Here is a 16,069-nt window from a genome sequence, read left to right as displayed (position 1 = left end):
CTCCTCTTGTCTCCTATTTCCTTATAGATTGTAAGCTCTTGTGATCAGGGTCCTTTCTCCTCTTGTCTCCTATTTCCTTATAGATTGTAAGCTCTTGTGATCAGGGTCCTCACTCCTCTTGTCTCCTATTTCCTTATAGATTGTAAGCTCTTGTGATCAGGGTCCTCACTCCTCTTGTCTCCTATTTCCTTATAGATTGTAAGATCTTGTGATCAGGCTCCTCACTCCTCTTGCCTCCTATTTCCTTATAGATTGTAAGCTCCTGTGATCAGGGTCCTCACTCCTCTTGTCTCCTATTCCCTTATAGATTGTAAGCTCTTGTGATCAAGGTCCTCACTCCTTTTGTCTCCTATTTTCTCATAGATTGTAAGCTCTTGTGATCAGGATCCTCACTCCTCTTGTCTCCTATTCCCTTTTAGATTGTAAGCTCTTGTGATCAGGGTCCTCACTCCTCTTGTCTCCTATTTCCTTATAGATTGTAAGCTCTTGTGATCAGGGTCCTCACTCCTCTTGTCTACTATTCCCTTATAGATTGTAAGCTGTTGTGATCAGGGTCCTCACTCCTCTTGTCTCCTATTCCCTTATAGATTGTAAGCTCTTGTGATCAGGGTCCTCGCTCCTCTTGTCTCCTATTCCCTTATAGATTGTAAGCTCTTGTGATCAGGGTCCTCACTCCTCTTGTCTCAGATTTCCTTATAGATTGTAAGCTCTTGTGATCAGGATCCTCACTCCTCTTGTCTCCTATTTCCTTATAGATTGTAAGCTCTTGTGATCAGGGTCCTCACTCCTCTTGTCTCCTATTTCCTTATAGATTGTAAGCTCTTGTGATCAGGGTCCTCACTCCTCTTGTCTACTATTCCCTTATAGATTGTAAGCTCTTGTGATCAGGGTCCTCGCTCCTCTTGTCTCCTATTTCCTTATAGATTGTAAGCTCTTGTGATCAGGGTCCTCACTCCTCTTGTCTCCTATTTCCTTATAGATTGTAAGCTCTTGTGATCAGGGTCCTCACTCCTCTTGTCTACTATTCCCTTATAGATTGTAAGCTCTTGTGATCAGGGTCCTCGCTCCTCTTGTCTCCTATTCCCTTATAGATTGTAAGCTCTTGTGATCAGGGTCCTCACTCCTCTTGTCTCAGATTTCCTTATAGATTGTAAGCTCTTGTGATCAGGATCCTCACTCCTCTTGTCTCCTATTTCCTTATAGATTGTAAGCTCTTGTGATCAGGGTCCTCACTCCTCTTGTCTCCTATTTCCTTATAGATTGTAAGCTCTTGTGATCAGGGTCCTCACTCCTCTTGTCTACTATTTCCTTATAGACTGTAAGCTCTTGTGATCAGGGTCCTCACTCCTCTTGTGTCCTATTTCCTCATAGATTGTAAGCTCTTGTGATCAGGGTCCTCACTCCTCTTGTCTCCTCCTCATAGATTGTAAGCTCTTTTGATCAGGGTCCTCACTCCTCTTGTCTCCTATTTCCTTATAGATTGTAAGCTCTTGTGATCAGGATCCTTACTCCTCTTGTCTCCTATTCCCTTATAGATTGTAAGCTCTTGTGATCGGGGTCCTCACTCCTCTTGTCTCCTATTCCCTTATAGATTGTAAGCTCTTGTGATCAGGATCCTCACTCCTCTTGTCTCCTATTTCCTTATACATTGTAAGCTCTTGTGATCAGGGTCCTCACTCCTCTTGTCTCCTATTTCCTTATAGATTGGAAGCTCTTGTGATCAGGGTCCTCACTCCTCTTGTCTCCTATTTCCTTATAGATTGTAAGCTCTTGTGATCAGGATCCTCACTCCTCTTGTCTCCTATTTCCTTATAGATTGTAAGCTCTTGTGTTCAGGGTCCTTACTCCTCTTGTCTCCTATTCCCTTATAGATTGTAAGCTCTTGTGATCAGGGTCCTCACTCCTCTTGTCTCCTCCTCATAGATTGTAAGCTCTTGTGATCAGGATCCTCACTCCTCTTGTCTCAGATTTCCTTATAGATTGTAAGCTCTTGTGATCAGGGTCCTCAATCCTCTTGTCTCCTCCTCATAGATTGTAAGCTCTTGTGATCAGGGTCCTCACTCCTCTTGTCTCCTATTTCCTTATAGATTGTAAGCTCTTGTGATCAGGGTCCTCACTCCTCTTGTCTCCTATTTCCTTATAGATTGTAAGCTCTTGTGATCAGGATCCTCACTCCTCTTGTCTCCTATTTCCTTATAGATTGTAAGCTCTTGTGATCAGGATCCTCACTCCTCTTGTCTCCTATTCACTTATAGATTGTAAGCTCTTGTGATCAAGGTCCTCACTCCTCTTGTCTCCTATTTCCTTATAGATTGTAAGCTCTTGTGATCAGGGTCCTCACTCCTTTTGTCTCCTATTTCCTTATAGATTGTAAGCTCTTGTGATCAGGGTCCTCACTCCTTTTGTCTCCTATTTCCTTATAGATTGTAAGCTCTTGTGATCAGGGTCCTCACTCCTCTTGTCTCCTATTCCCTTATAGATTGTAAGCTCTTGTGATCAGGGTCCTCACTCCTCTTGTCTCCTATTCCCTTATAGATTGTAAGATCTTGTGATCAGGCTCCTCACTCCTCTTGTCTCAAATTTCCTTATAGATTGTAAGCTCTTGTGATCAGGGTCCTCACTCCTCTTGTCTCCTATTCCCTTATAGATTGTAAGCTCTTGTAATCAGGATCCTCACTCCTTTTGTCTCCTATTTCCTTATAGATTGTAAGCTCTTGTGATCAGGATCCTCACTCCTCTTGTCTCCTATTTCCTTATAGATTGTAAGCTCTTGTGATCAGGGTCCTCACTCCTCTTGTCTCCTATTTCCTTATAGATTGTAAGCTCTTGTGATCAGGGTCCTCACTCCTCTTGTCTCCTATTTCCTTATAGATTGTAAGCTCTTGTGATCAGGGTCCTCACTCCTCTTGTCTCCTATTCCCTTATAGATTGTAAGCTCTTGTGATCAGAGTCCTCACTCCTCTTGTCTCCTATTCCCTTATAGATTGTAAGCTCTTGTGATCAGGGTCCTCACTCCTCTAGTCTCCTATTCCCTTATAGATTGTAAGCTCTTGTGATCAGGGTCCTCACTCCTCTTGTCTCCTATTTCCTTATAGATTGTAAGCTCTTGTGATCAGGGTCCTCACTCCTCTTGTCTCCTATTTCCTTATAGATTGTAAGCTCTTGTGATCAGGATCCTCACTCCTCTTGTATCCTATTTCCTTATAGATTGTAAGCTCTTGTGATCAGTATCCTCACTCCTCTTGTCTCCTATTTCCTTATAGATTGTAAGCTCTTGTGATCAGGGTCCTCACTCCTTTTGTCTCCCATTTCCTCATAGTTTGTAAGCTCTTGTGATCAGGGTCCTTACTCCTCTTGTCTCCTATTTCCTCATAGATTGTAAGCTCTTGTGATCAGGATCCTCACTCCTCTTGTCTCCTATTCCCTTATAGATTGTAAGCTCTTGTGATCAGGGTCCTCACTCCTTTTGTCTCCTATTTCCTTATAGATTGTAAGCTCTTGTGATCAGGGTCCTCACGCCTCTTGTCTCCTATTCCCTTATAGATTGTAAGCTCTTGTGATCAGGGTCCTCACTCCTCTTGTCTCCTATTTCCTTATAGATTGTAAGCTCTTGTGATCAGGGTCCTCACCCCTCTTGTCTCCTATTCCCTTATAGATTGTAAGCTCTTGTGATCAGGGTCCTCACTCCTCTTGTCTCCTATTTCCTTATAGATTGTAAGCTCTTGTGATCAGGGTCCTCACTCCTCTTGTCTCCTATTTCCTTATAGATTGTAAGCTCTTGTGATCAGGGTCCTCACTCCTCTTGTCTCCTATTCCCTTATAGATTGTAAGCTCTTGTGATCAGGGTCCTCACTCCTCTTGTCTCCTATTTCCTTATAGATTGTAAGCTCTTGTGATCAGGGTCCTCACTCCTCTTGTCTCCTATTTCCTTATAGATTGTAAGCTCTTGTGATCAGGGTCCTCACTCCTCTTGTCTCCTATTTCCTTATAGATTGTAAGCTCTTGTGATCAGGGTCCTCACTCCTCTTGTCTCCTATTTCCTTATAGATTGTAAGCTGTTGTGATCAGGATCCTCACTCCTCTTGTCTCCTATTCCCTTATAGATTGTAAGCTCTTGTGATCAGGGTCCTCACTCCTCTTGTCTCCTATTCCCTTATAGATTGTAAGCTCTTGTGATCAGGATCCTCACTTCTCTTGTCTCCTATTCCCTTATAGATTGTAAGCTCTTGTGATCAGGGTCCTCACTCCTCTTGTTTCCTATTCACTTATAGATTGTAAGCTCTTGTGATCAAGGTCCTCACTCCTCTTGTCTCCTATTCCCTTATAGATTGTAAGCTCTTGTGATCAGGGTCCTCACTCCTCTTGTCTCCTATTTCCTTATAGATTGTAAGCTCTTGTGATCAGGATCCTCACTCCTCTTGTCTCCTATTCCCTTTTAGATTGTAAGCTCTTGTGATCAAGGTCCTCACTTCTTTTGTCTCCTATTTCCTCATAGATTGTAAGCTCTTGTGATCAGGGTCCTCACTCCTCTTGTCTCCTATTCCCTTATAGATTGTAAGCTCTTGTGATCAGGGTCCTCACTCCTCTTGTGTCTCCTATTCCCTTATAGATTGTAAGCTCTTGTGATCAGGGTCCTCACTCCTCTTGTCTCCTATTCCCTTATAGATTGTAAGCTCTTGTGATCAGGGTCCTCACTCCTCTTGTCTCCTATTTCCTTATAGATTGTAAGCTCTTGTGATCAGGGTCCTCACTCCTCTTGTCTCCTATTCCCTTATAGATTGTAAGCTCTTGTGATCAGGATCCTCACTCCTCTTGTCTCCTATTTCCTTATAGATTGTAAGCTCTTGTGATCAAGGTCCTCACTCCTTTTGTCTCCTATTTCCTTATAGATTGTAAGCTCTTGTGATCAGGGTCCTCACTCCTCTTGTCTCAGATTTCCTTATAGATTGTAAGCTCTTGTGATCAGGGTCCTCACTCCTCTTATCTCCTATTCCCTTATAGATTGTAAGCTCTTGTGATCAGGATCCTCACTCCTCTTGTCTCCTATTTCCTTACAGATTGTAAGCTCTTGTGATCAGGGTCCTCACTCCTCTTGTCTCCTATTCCCTTATAGATTGTAAGCTCTTGTGATCAGGATCCTCACTCCTCTTGTCTCCTATTTCCTTATAGATTGTAAGCTCTTGTGATCAGGGTCCTCACTCCTTTTGTCTCCTATTTCCTTATAGATTGTAAGCTCTTGTGATCAGGGTCCTCACCCCTCTTGTCTCCTATTCCCTTATAGATTGTAAGCTCTTGTGATCAGGGTCCTCACTCCTCTTGTCTCCTATTCCCTTATAGATTGTAAGCTCTTGTGATCAGGGTCCTCACTCCTCTTGACTCAGATTTCCTTATAGATTGTAAGCTCTTGTGATCAGGATCCTCACACCTCTTGTCTCCTATTCCCTTATAGATTGTAAGCTCTTGTGATCAGGGTCCTCACTCCTCTTGTCTCCTCCTCATAGATTGTAAGCTCTTGTGATCAGGGTCCTCACTCCTCTTATCTCCCATTTCCTTATAGATTGTAAGCTCTTGTGATCAGGATCCTCACTCCTCTTGTCTCCTATTCCCTTATAGATTGTAAGCTTTTGTGATCAGGGTCCTCACTCCTCTTGTCTCCTATTCCCTTATAGATTGTAAGCTCTTGTGATCAGGATCCTCACTCCTCTTGTCTCCTATTTCCTTATAGATTGTAAGCTCTTGTGATCAGGGTCCTCACTCCTCTTGTCTCCTATTCCCTTATAGATTGTAAGCTCTTGTCATCAGGGTCCTCACTCCTCCTGTCTCCTATTTCCTTATAGATTGTAAGCTCTTGTGATCAGGGTCCTCACTCCTCCTGTCTCCTATTTCCTTATAGATTGTAAGCTCTTGTGAGCAGGGTCCTCACTCCTCTTGTCTCCTATTTCCTTATAGATTGTAAGCTCTTGTGATCAGGGTCCTCACTCCTCTTGTCTCCTATTCCCTTATAGATTGTAAGTTCTTGTGATCAGGGTCCTCACTCCTCTTGTCTCCTCCTTATAGATTGTAAGCTCTTGTGATCAGGGTCCTCACTCCTCTTGTCTCCTATTTCCTTATAGATTGTAAGCTCTTGTGATCAGGGTCCTCACTCCTCTTGTCTCCTATTTCCTTATAGATTGTAAGCTCTTGTGATCAGGGTCCTCACTCCTCTTGTCTCCTATTTCCTTATAGATTGTAAGCTCTTGTGATCAGGATCCTCACTCCTCTTGTCTCCTATTTCCTTATAGATTGTAAGCTCTTGTGATCAGGATCCTCACTCCTCTTGTCTCCTATTTCCTTATAGATTGTAAGCTCTTGTGATCAGGATCCTCACTCCTCTTGTCCCCTATTTCCTCATAGATTGTAAGCTCTTGTGATCAGGGTCCTCACTCCTCTTGTCTCCTATTCCCTTATAGATTGTAAGCTCTTGTGATCAGGATCCTCACTCCTCTTGTCTCCTATTCCCTTATAGATTGTAAGCTCTTGTGATCAGGATCCTCACTCCTCTTGTCTCCTCCTTATACATTTTAAGCTCTTGTGATCAGGGTCCTCACTCCTCTTGTCTCCTATTTCCTTATAGATTGTAAGCTCTTGTGATCAGGGTCCTTACTCCTCTTGTCTCCTATTTCCTCATAGATTGTAAGCTCTTGTGATCAGGATCCTCACTCCTTTTGTCTCCTATTTCCTTATAGATTGTAAGCTCTTGTGATCAGGGTCCTCACGCCTCTTGTCTCCTATTTCCTTATAGATTGTAAGCTCTTGTGATCAGGGTCCTCACTCCTCTTGTCTCCTATTTCCTTATAGATTGTAAGCTCTTGTGATCAGGGTCCTCACCCCTCTTGTCTCCTATTCCCTTATAGATTGTAAGCTCTTGTGATCAGGGTCCTCACTCCTCTTGTCTCCTATTTCCTTATAGATTGTAAGCTCTTGTGATCAGGGTCCTCACTCCTCTTGTCTCCTATTTCCTTATAGATTGTAAGCTCTTGTGATCAGGATCCTCACTCCTCTTGTCTCCTATTCCCTTATAGATTGTAAGCTCTTGTGATCAGGGTCCTCACTCCTCTTGTCTCCTATTTCCTTATAGATTGTAAGCTCTTGTGATCAGGGTCCTCACTCCTCTTGTCTCCTATTTCCTTATAGATTGTAAGCTCTTGTGATCAGGGTCCTCACTCCTCTTGTCTCCTATTTCCTTATAGATTGTAAGCTCTTGTGATCAGGGTCCTCACTCCTCTTGTCTCCTATTTCCTTATAGATTGTAAGCTCTTGTGATCAGGATCCTCACTCCTCTTGTCTCCTATTCCCTTATAGATTGTAAGCTCTTGTGATCAGGGTCCTCACTCCTCTTGTCTCCTATTCCCTTATAGATTGTAAGCTCTTGTGATCAGGATCCTCACTTCTCTTGTCTCCTATTCCCTTATAGATTGTAAGCTCTTGTGATCAGGGTCCTCACTCCTCTTGTTTCCTATTCACTTATAGATTGTAAGCTCTTGTGATCAAGGTCCTCACTCCTCTTGTCTCCTATTCCCTTATAGATTGTAAGCTCTTGTGATCAGGGTCCTCACTCCTCTTGTCTCCTATTTCCTTATAGATTGTAAGCTCTTGTGATCAGGATCCTCACTCCTCTTGTCTCCTATTCCCTTTTAGATTGTAAGCTCTTGTGATCAAGGTCCTCACTTCTTTTGTCTCCTATTTCCTCATAGATTGTAAGCTCTTGTGATCAGGATCCTCACACCTCTTGTCTCCTATTCCCTTATAGATTGTAAGCTCTTGTGATCAGGGTCCTCACTCCTCTTGTCTCCTCCTCATAGATTGTAAGCTCTTGTGATCAGGGTCCTCACTCCTCTTATCTCCCATTTCCTTATAGATTGTAAGATCTTGTGATCAGGGTCCTCACTCCTCTTGTTTCCTATTCCCTTATAGATTGTAAGCTCTTGTGATCAGGGTCCTCACTCCTCTTGTCTCCTATTCCCTTATAGATTGTAAGCTTTTGTGATCAGGGTCCTCACTCCTCTTGTCTCCTATTCCCTTATAGATTGTAAGCTCTTGTGATCAGGATCCTCACTCCTCTTGTCTCCTATTTCCTTATAGATTGTAAGCTCTTGTGATCAGGGTCCTCACTCCTCTTGTCTCCTATTCCCTTATAGATTGTAAGCTCTTGTGATCAGGATCCTCACTCCTCTTGTCTCCTATTTCCTTATAGATTGTAAGCTCTTGTCATCAGGGTCCTCACTCCTCCTGTCTCCTATTTCCTTATAGATTGTAAGCTCTTGTGATCAGGGTCCTCACTCCTCCTGTCTCCTATTTCCTTATAGATTGTAAGCTCTTGTGAGCAGGGTCCTCACTCCTCTTGTCTCCTATTTCCTTATAGATTGTAAGCTCTTGTGATCAGGGTCCTCACTCCTCTTGTCTCCTATTCCCTTATAGATTGTAAGTTCTTGTGATCAGGGTCCTCACTCCTCTTGTCTCCTCCTTATAGATTGTAAGCTCTTGTGATCAGGGTCCTCACTCCTCTTGTCTCCTATTTCCTTATAGATTGTAAGCTCTTGTGATCAGGGTCCTCACTCCTCTTGTCTCCTATTTCCTTATAGATTGTAAGCTCTTGTGATCAGGGTCCTCACTCCTCTTGTCTCCTATTTCCTTATAGATTGTAAGCTCTTGTGATCAGGCTCCTCACTCCTCTTGTCTCCTATTTCCTTATAGATTGTAAGCTCTTGTGATCAGGATCCTCACTCCTCTTGTCTCCTATTTCCTTATAGATTGTAAGCTCTTGTGATCAGGATCCTCACTCCTCTTGTCCCCTATTTCCTCATAGATTGTAAGCTCTTGTGATCAGGGTCCTCACTCCTCTTGTCTCCTATTCCCTTATAGATTGTAAGCTCTTGTGATCAGGATCCTCACTCCTCTTGTCTCCTATTCCCTTATAGATTGTAAGCTCTTGTGATCAGGATCCTCACTCCTCTTGTCTCCTCCTTATACATTTTAAGCTCTTGTGATCAGGGTCCTCACTCCTCTTGTCTCCTATTTCCTTATAGATTGTAAGCTCTTGTGATCAGGGTCCTCACTCCTCTTGTCTCCTATTTCCTTATAGATTGTAAGCTCTTGTGATCAGGATCCTCACTCCTCTTGTCTCCTATTTCCTTATAGATTGTAAGCTCTTGTGATCAGGATCCTCACTCCTCTTGTCTCCTATTCCCTTATAGATTGTAAGCTCTTGTGATCAGGGTCCTCACTCCTCTTGTCTCCTATTTCCTTATAGATTGTAAGCTCTTGTGATCAGGGTCCTCACTCCTCTTGTCTACTATTTCCTTATAGATTATAAGCTCTTGTGATCAGGGTCCTCACTCCTCTTGTCTCCTCCTTATAGATTGTAAGCTCTTGTGATCAGGGTCCTCACTCCTCTTGTCTCCTCCTTATACATTTTAAGCTCTTGTGATCAGGGTCCTCACTCCTCTTGTCTCCTATTTCCTTATAGATTGTAAGCTCTTGTGATCAGGGTCCTCACTCCTCTTGTCTCCTATTCCCTTATAGATTGTAAGCTCTTGTGAGCAGGGTCCTCACTCCTCTTGTCTCCTATTTCCTTATAGATTGTAAGCTCTTGTGATCAGGGTCCTCACTCCTCTTGTCTCCTATTTCCTTATAGATTGTAAGCTCTTGTGATCAGGCTCCTCACTCCTCTTGCCTCCTATTTCCTTATAGATTGTAAGCTCCTGTGATCAGGGTCCTCACTCCTCTTGTCTCCTATTCCCTTATAGATTGTAAGCTCTTGTGATCAAGGTCCTCACTCCTTTTGTCTCCTATTTCCTCATAGATTGTAAGATCTTGTGATCAGGATCCTCACTCCTCTTGTCTCCTATTCCCTTATAGATTGTAAGCTCATGTGATCAGGGTCCTCACTCCTCTTGTCTCCTATTTCCTTATAGATTGTAAGCTCTTGTGATCAGGGTCCTCACTCCTCTTGTCTACTATTTCCTTATAGATTGTAAGCTCTTGTGATCATGGTCCTCACTCCTCTTGTCTCCTATTCCCTTATAGATTGTAAGCTCTTGTGATCAAGGTCCTCACTCCTTTTGTCTCCTATTTTCTCATAGATTGTAAGCTCTTGTGATCAGGATCCTCACTCCTCTTGTCTCCTATTCCCTTTTAGATTGTAAGCTCTTGTGATCAGGGTCCTCACTCCTCTTGTCTCCTATTTCCTTATAGATTGTAAGCTCTTGTGATCAGGGTCCTCACTCCTCTTGTCTACTATTCCCTTATAGATTGTAAGCTCTTGTGATCAGGGTCCTCGCTCCTCTTGTCTCCTATTCCCTTATAGATTGTAAGCTCTTGTGATCAGGGTCCTCACTCCTCTTGTCTCCTATTTCCTTATAGATTGTAAGCTCTTGTGATCAGGGTCCTCACTCCTCTTGTCTCAGATTTCCTTATAGATTGTAAGCTCTTGTGATCAGGATCCTCACTCCTCTTGTCTCAGATTTCCTTATAGATTGTAAGCTCTTGTGATCAGGATCCTCACTCCTCTTGTCTCCTATTTCCTTATAGATTGTAAGCTCTTGTGATCAGGGTCCTCACTCCTCTTGTCTCCTATTTCCTTATAGATTGTAAGCTCTTGTGATCAGGGTCCTCACTCCTCTTGTCTACTATTTCCTTATAGATTGTAAGCTCTTGTGATCAGGATCCTCACTCCTCTTGTCTCCTATTTCCTTATAGATTGTAAGCTCTTGTGATCAGGGTCCTCACTCCTCTTGTGTCCTATTTCCTCATAGATTGTAAGCTCTTGTGATCAGGGTCCTCACTCCTCTTGTCTCCTATTTCCTTATAGATTGTAAGCTCTTGTGATCAGGATCCTCACTCCTCTTGTCTCCTATTCCCTTATAAATTGTAAGCTCTTGTGATCGGGGTCCTCACTCCTCTTGTCTCCTATTCCCTTATAGATTGTAAGCTCTTGTGATCAGGATCCTCACTCCTCTTGACTCCTATTTCCTTATACATTGTAAGCTCTTGTGATCAGGGTCCTCACTCCTCTTGTCTCCTATTTCCTTATAGATTGTAAGCTCTTGTGATCAGGGTCCTCATTCCTCTTGTCTCCTATTTCCTTATAGATTGTAAGCTCTTGTGATCAGGATCCTCACTCCTCTTGTCTCTTATTTCCTTATAGATTGTAAGCTCTTGTGTTCAGGGTCCTCACTCCTCTTATCTCCTATTTCCTTATAGATTGTAAGCTCTTGTGATCAGGGTCCTCACCCCTCTTGTCTCCTATTTCCTTATAGATTGTAAGCTCTTGTGTTCAGGGTCCTCACTCCTCTTATCTCCTATTTCCTTATAGATTGTAAGCTCTTGTGATCAGGGTCCTCACTCCTCTTGTCTCCTATTCCCTTATAGATTGTAAGCTCTTGTGATCAGGGTCCTCACTCCTCTTGTCTCCTATTTCCTTATAGATTGTAAGCTCTTGTGATCAGGATCCTCACTCCTCTTGTCTCAGATTTCCTTATAGATTGTAAGCTCTTGTGATCAGGGTCCTCACTCCTCTTGTCTCCTATTTCCTTATAGATTGTAAGCTCTTGTGATCAGGATCCTCACTCCTCTTGTCTCCTATTTCCTTATAGATTGTAAGCTCTTGTGATCAGGATCCTCACTCCTCTTGTCTCCTATTTCCTTATAGATTGTAAGCTCTTGTGATCAGGGTCCGTACTCCTCTTGTCTCCTATTTCCTTATAGATTGTAAGCTCTTGTGATCAGGATCCTCACTCCTCTTGTCTCCTATTTCCTTATAGATTGTAAGCTCTTGTGATCAGGGTCCTCACTCCTCTTGTCTCCTATTTCCTTATAGATTGTAAGCTCTTGTGATCAGGGTCCTCACTCCTCTTGTCTCCTATTTCCTTATAGATTGTAAGCTCTTGTGATCAGGATCCTCACTCCTCTTGTCTCCTATTTCCTTATAGATTGTAAGCTCTTGTGATCAGGATCCTCACTCCTCTTGTCTCCTATTTCCTTATAGATTGTAAGCTCTTGTGATCAGGGTCCTCACTCCTCTTGTCTCCTATTTCCTTATAGATTGTAAGCTCTTGTGATCAAGGTCCTCACTCCTTTTGTCTCCTATTTCCTCATAGATTGTAAGATCTTGTGATCAGGGTCCTCACTCATTTTGTCTCCTATTTCCTTATAGATTGTAAGCTCTTGTGATCAGGCTCCTCACTCCTCTTGTCTCCTATTTCCTTATAGATTGTAAGCTCTTGTGATCAGGGTCCTCACTCCTCTTGTCTCCTATTTCCTTATAGATTGTAAGCTCTTGTGATCAGGATCCTCACTCCTCTTGTCTCCTATTTCCTTATAGATTGTAAGCTCTTGTGATCAAGGTCCTCACTCCTTTTGTCTCCTATTTCCTCATAGATTGTAAGATCTTGTGATCAGGGTCCTCACTCATTTTGTCTCCTATTTCCTTATAGATTGTAAGCTCTTGTGATCAGGCTCCTCACTCCTCTTGTCTCAGATTTCCTTATAGATTGTAAGCTCTTGTGATCAGGGTCCTCACTCCTCTTGTCTCCTATTCCCTTATAGATTGTAAGCTCTTGTGATCAGGATCCTCACTCCTCTTGTCTCCTATTTCCTTATAGATTGTAAGCTCTTGTGATCAAGGTCCTCACTCCTTTTGTCTCCTATTTCCTTATAGATTGTAAGCTCTTGTGATCAGGATCCTCAATCCTCTTGTCTCCTATTTCCTTATAGATTGTAAGCTCTTGTGATCAGGGTCCTCACTCCTCTTGTCTCCTCCTTATAGATTGTAAGCTCTTGTGATCAGGGTCCTCACTCCTCTTGTCTCCTATTTCCTTATAGATTGTAAGCTCTTGTGATCAGGGTCCTCACTCCTCTTGTCTCCTATTTCCTTATAGATTGTAAGCTCTTGTGATCAGGGTCCTCACTCCTCTTGTCTCCTATTTCCTTATAGATTGTAAGCTCTTGTGATCAGGGTCCTCACTCCTCTTGTCTCCTATTCCCTTACAGATTGTAAGCTCCTGTGATCAGGATCCTCACTCCTCTTGTCTCCTATTTCCTTATAGATTGTAAGCTCCTGTGATCAGGATCCTCACTCCTCTTGTCTCCTATTTCCTTATAGATTGTAAGCTCTTGTGATCAGGATCCTCACTCCTCTTGTCTCCTATTTCCTTATAGATTGTAAGCTCTTGTGATCAGGGTCCTCACTCCTCTTGTCTCCTCCTCATAGACTGTAAGCTCTTGTGATCAGGGTCCTCACTCCTCTTGTCTCCTATTTCCTTATAGATTGTAAGCTCTTGTGATCAGGGTCCTCACTCCTCTTGTCTCCTATTCCCTTATAGATTGTAAGCTCTTGTGATCAGGGTCCTCACTCCTCTTGTCTCCTATTTCCTTATAGATTGTAAGCTCTTGTGATCAGGGTCCTTTCTCCTCTTGTCTCCTATTTCCTTATAGATTGTAAGCTCTTGTGATCAGGGTCCTCACTCCTCTTGTCTCCTATTCCCTTATAGATTGTAAGCTCTTGTGATCAGGGTCCTCACTCCTCTTGTCTCCTATTTCCTTATAGATTGTAAGCTCTTGTGATCAGGCTCCTCACTCCTCTTGCCTCCTATTTCCTTATAGATTGTAAGCTCCTGTGATCAGGGTCCTCACTCCTCTTGTCTCCTATTCCCTTATAGATTGTAAGCTCTTGTGATCAAGGTCCTCACTCCTTTTGTCTCCTATTTTCTCATAGATTGTAAGCTCTTGTGATCAGGGTCCTCACTCCTCTTGTCTCCTATTTCCTTATAGATTGTAAGCTCTTGTGATCAGGGTCCTCACTCCTCTTGTCTACTATTCCCTTATAGATTGTAAGCTGTTGTGATTAGGGTCCTCACTCCTCTTGTCTCCTATTCCCTTATAGATTGTAAGCTCTTGTGATCAGGGTCCTCGCTCCTCTTGTCTCCTATTCCCTTATAGATTGTAAGCTCTTGTGATCAGGGTCCTCACTCCTCTTGTCTCAGATTTCCTTATAGATTGTAAGCTCTTGTGATCAGGATCCTCACTCCTCTTGTCTCCTATTTCCTTATAGATTGTAAGCTCTTGTGATCAGGGTCCTCACTCCTCTTGTCTACTATTTCCTTATAGATTGTAAGCTCTTGTGATCAGGATCCTCACTCCTCTTGTCTCCTATTTCCTTATAGATTGTAAGCTCTTGTGATCAGGGTCCTCACTCCTCTTGTGTCCTATTTCCTCATAGATTGTAAGCTCTTGTGATCAGGGTCCTCACTCCTCTTGTCTCCTCCTCATAGATTGTAAGCTCTTGTGATCAGGGTCCTCACTCCTCTTGTCTCCTATTTCCTTATAGATTGTAAGCTCTTGTGATCAGGATCCTCACTCCTCTTGTCTCCTATTCCCTTATAGATTGTAAGCTCTTGTGATCGGGGTCCTCACTCCTCTTGTCTCCTATTCCCTTATAGATTGTAAGCTCTTGTGATCAGGATCCTCACTCCTCTTGTCTCCTATTTCCTTATACATTGTAAGCTCTTGTGATCAGGGTCCTCACTCCTCTTGTCTCCTATTTCCTTATAGATTGTAAGCTCTTGTGATCAGGATCCTCACTCCTCTTGTCTCCTATTCCCTTATAGATTGTAAGCTCTTGTGATCAGGATCCTCACTCCTCTTGTCTCCTATTTCCTTATAGATTGTAAGCTCTTGTGTTCAGGGTCCTTACTCCTCTTGTCTCCTATTCCCTTATAGATTGTAAGCTCTTGTGATCAGGGTCCTCACTCCTCTTGTCTCCTCCTCATAGATTGTAAGCTCTTGTGATCAGGATCCTCACTCCTCTTGTCTCCTATTCCCTTATAGATTGTAAGCTCTTGTGATCAGGATCCTCACTCCTCTTGTCTCCTATTTCCTTATAGATTGTAAGCTCTTGTGATCAGGGTCCTCACTCCTCTTGTCTCCTCCTCATAGATTGTAAGCTCTTGTGATCAGGATCCTCACTCCTCTTGTCTCAGATTTCCTTATAGATTGTAAGCTCTTGTGATCAGGGTCCTCAATCCTCTTGTCTCCTCCTCATAGATTGTAAGCTCTTGTGATCAGGGTCCTCACTCCTCTTGTCTCCTATTTCCTTATAGATTGTAAGCTCTTGTGATCAGGATCCTCACTCCTCTTGTCTCCTATTTCCTTATAGATTGTAAGCTCTTGTGATCAGGATCCTCACTCCTCTTGTCTCCTATTCACTTATAGATTGTAAGCTCTTGTGATCAAGGTTCTCACTCCTTTTGTCTCCTATTTCCTTATAGATTGTAAGCTCTTGTGATCAGGGTCCTTACTCCTCTTGTCTCCTATTTCCTCATAGATTGTAAGATCTTGTGATCAGGGTCCTCACTCCTCTTGTCTCCTATTCCCTTATAGATTGTAAGCTCTTGTGATCAGGATCCTCACTCCTCTTGTCTCCTATTTCCTTATAGATTGTAAGCTCTTGTGATCAGGGTCCTCACTCCTCTTGTCTCCTCCTTATAGATTGTAAGCTCTTGTGATCAGGGTCCTCACTCCTCTTGTCTCCTCCTTATAGATTGTAAGCTCTTGTGATCAGGGTCCTCACTCCTCTTGTCTCCTATTTCCTTATAGATTGTAAGCTCTTGTGATCAGGGTCCTCACTCCTTTTGTCTCCTATTTCCTCATAGATTGTAAGATCTTGTGATCAGGGGCCTCACTCCTCTTGTCTCCTATTTCCTTATAGATTGTAAGCTCTTGTGATCAGGCTCCTCACTCCTCTTGTCTCAGATTTCCTTATAGATTGTAAACTCTTGTGATCAGGGTCCTCACTCCTCTTGTCTCCTATTCCCTTATAGATTGTAAGCTCTTGTGATCAGGATCCTCACTCCTCTTGTCTCCTATTTCCTTATAGATTGTAAGCTCTTGTGATCAGGATCCTCACTCCTCTTGTCTCCTATTCCCTTATAGATTGTAAGCTCTTGTGATCAGGATCCTCACTCCTCTTGTCTCCTATTCCCTTATAGATTGTAAGCTCTTGTGATCAGGGTCCTCACTCCTCTTGTCTCCT

Source organism: Hyla sarda, chromosome 4 (assembly GCF_029499605.1).
Source record: "Hyla sarda isolate aHylSar1 chromosome 4, aHylSar1.hap1, whole genome shotgun sequence".
NCBI lineage: Eukaryota > Metazoa > Chordata > Amphibia > Anura > Hylidae > Hyla > Hyla sarda.
This window is presented reverse-complemented; position numbering follows the sequence as displayed.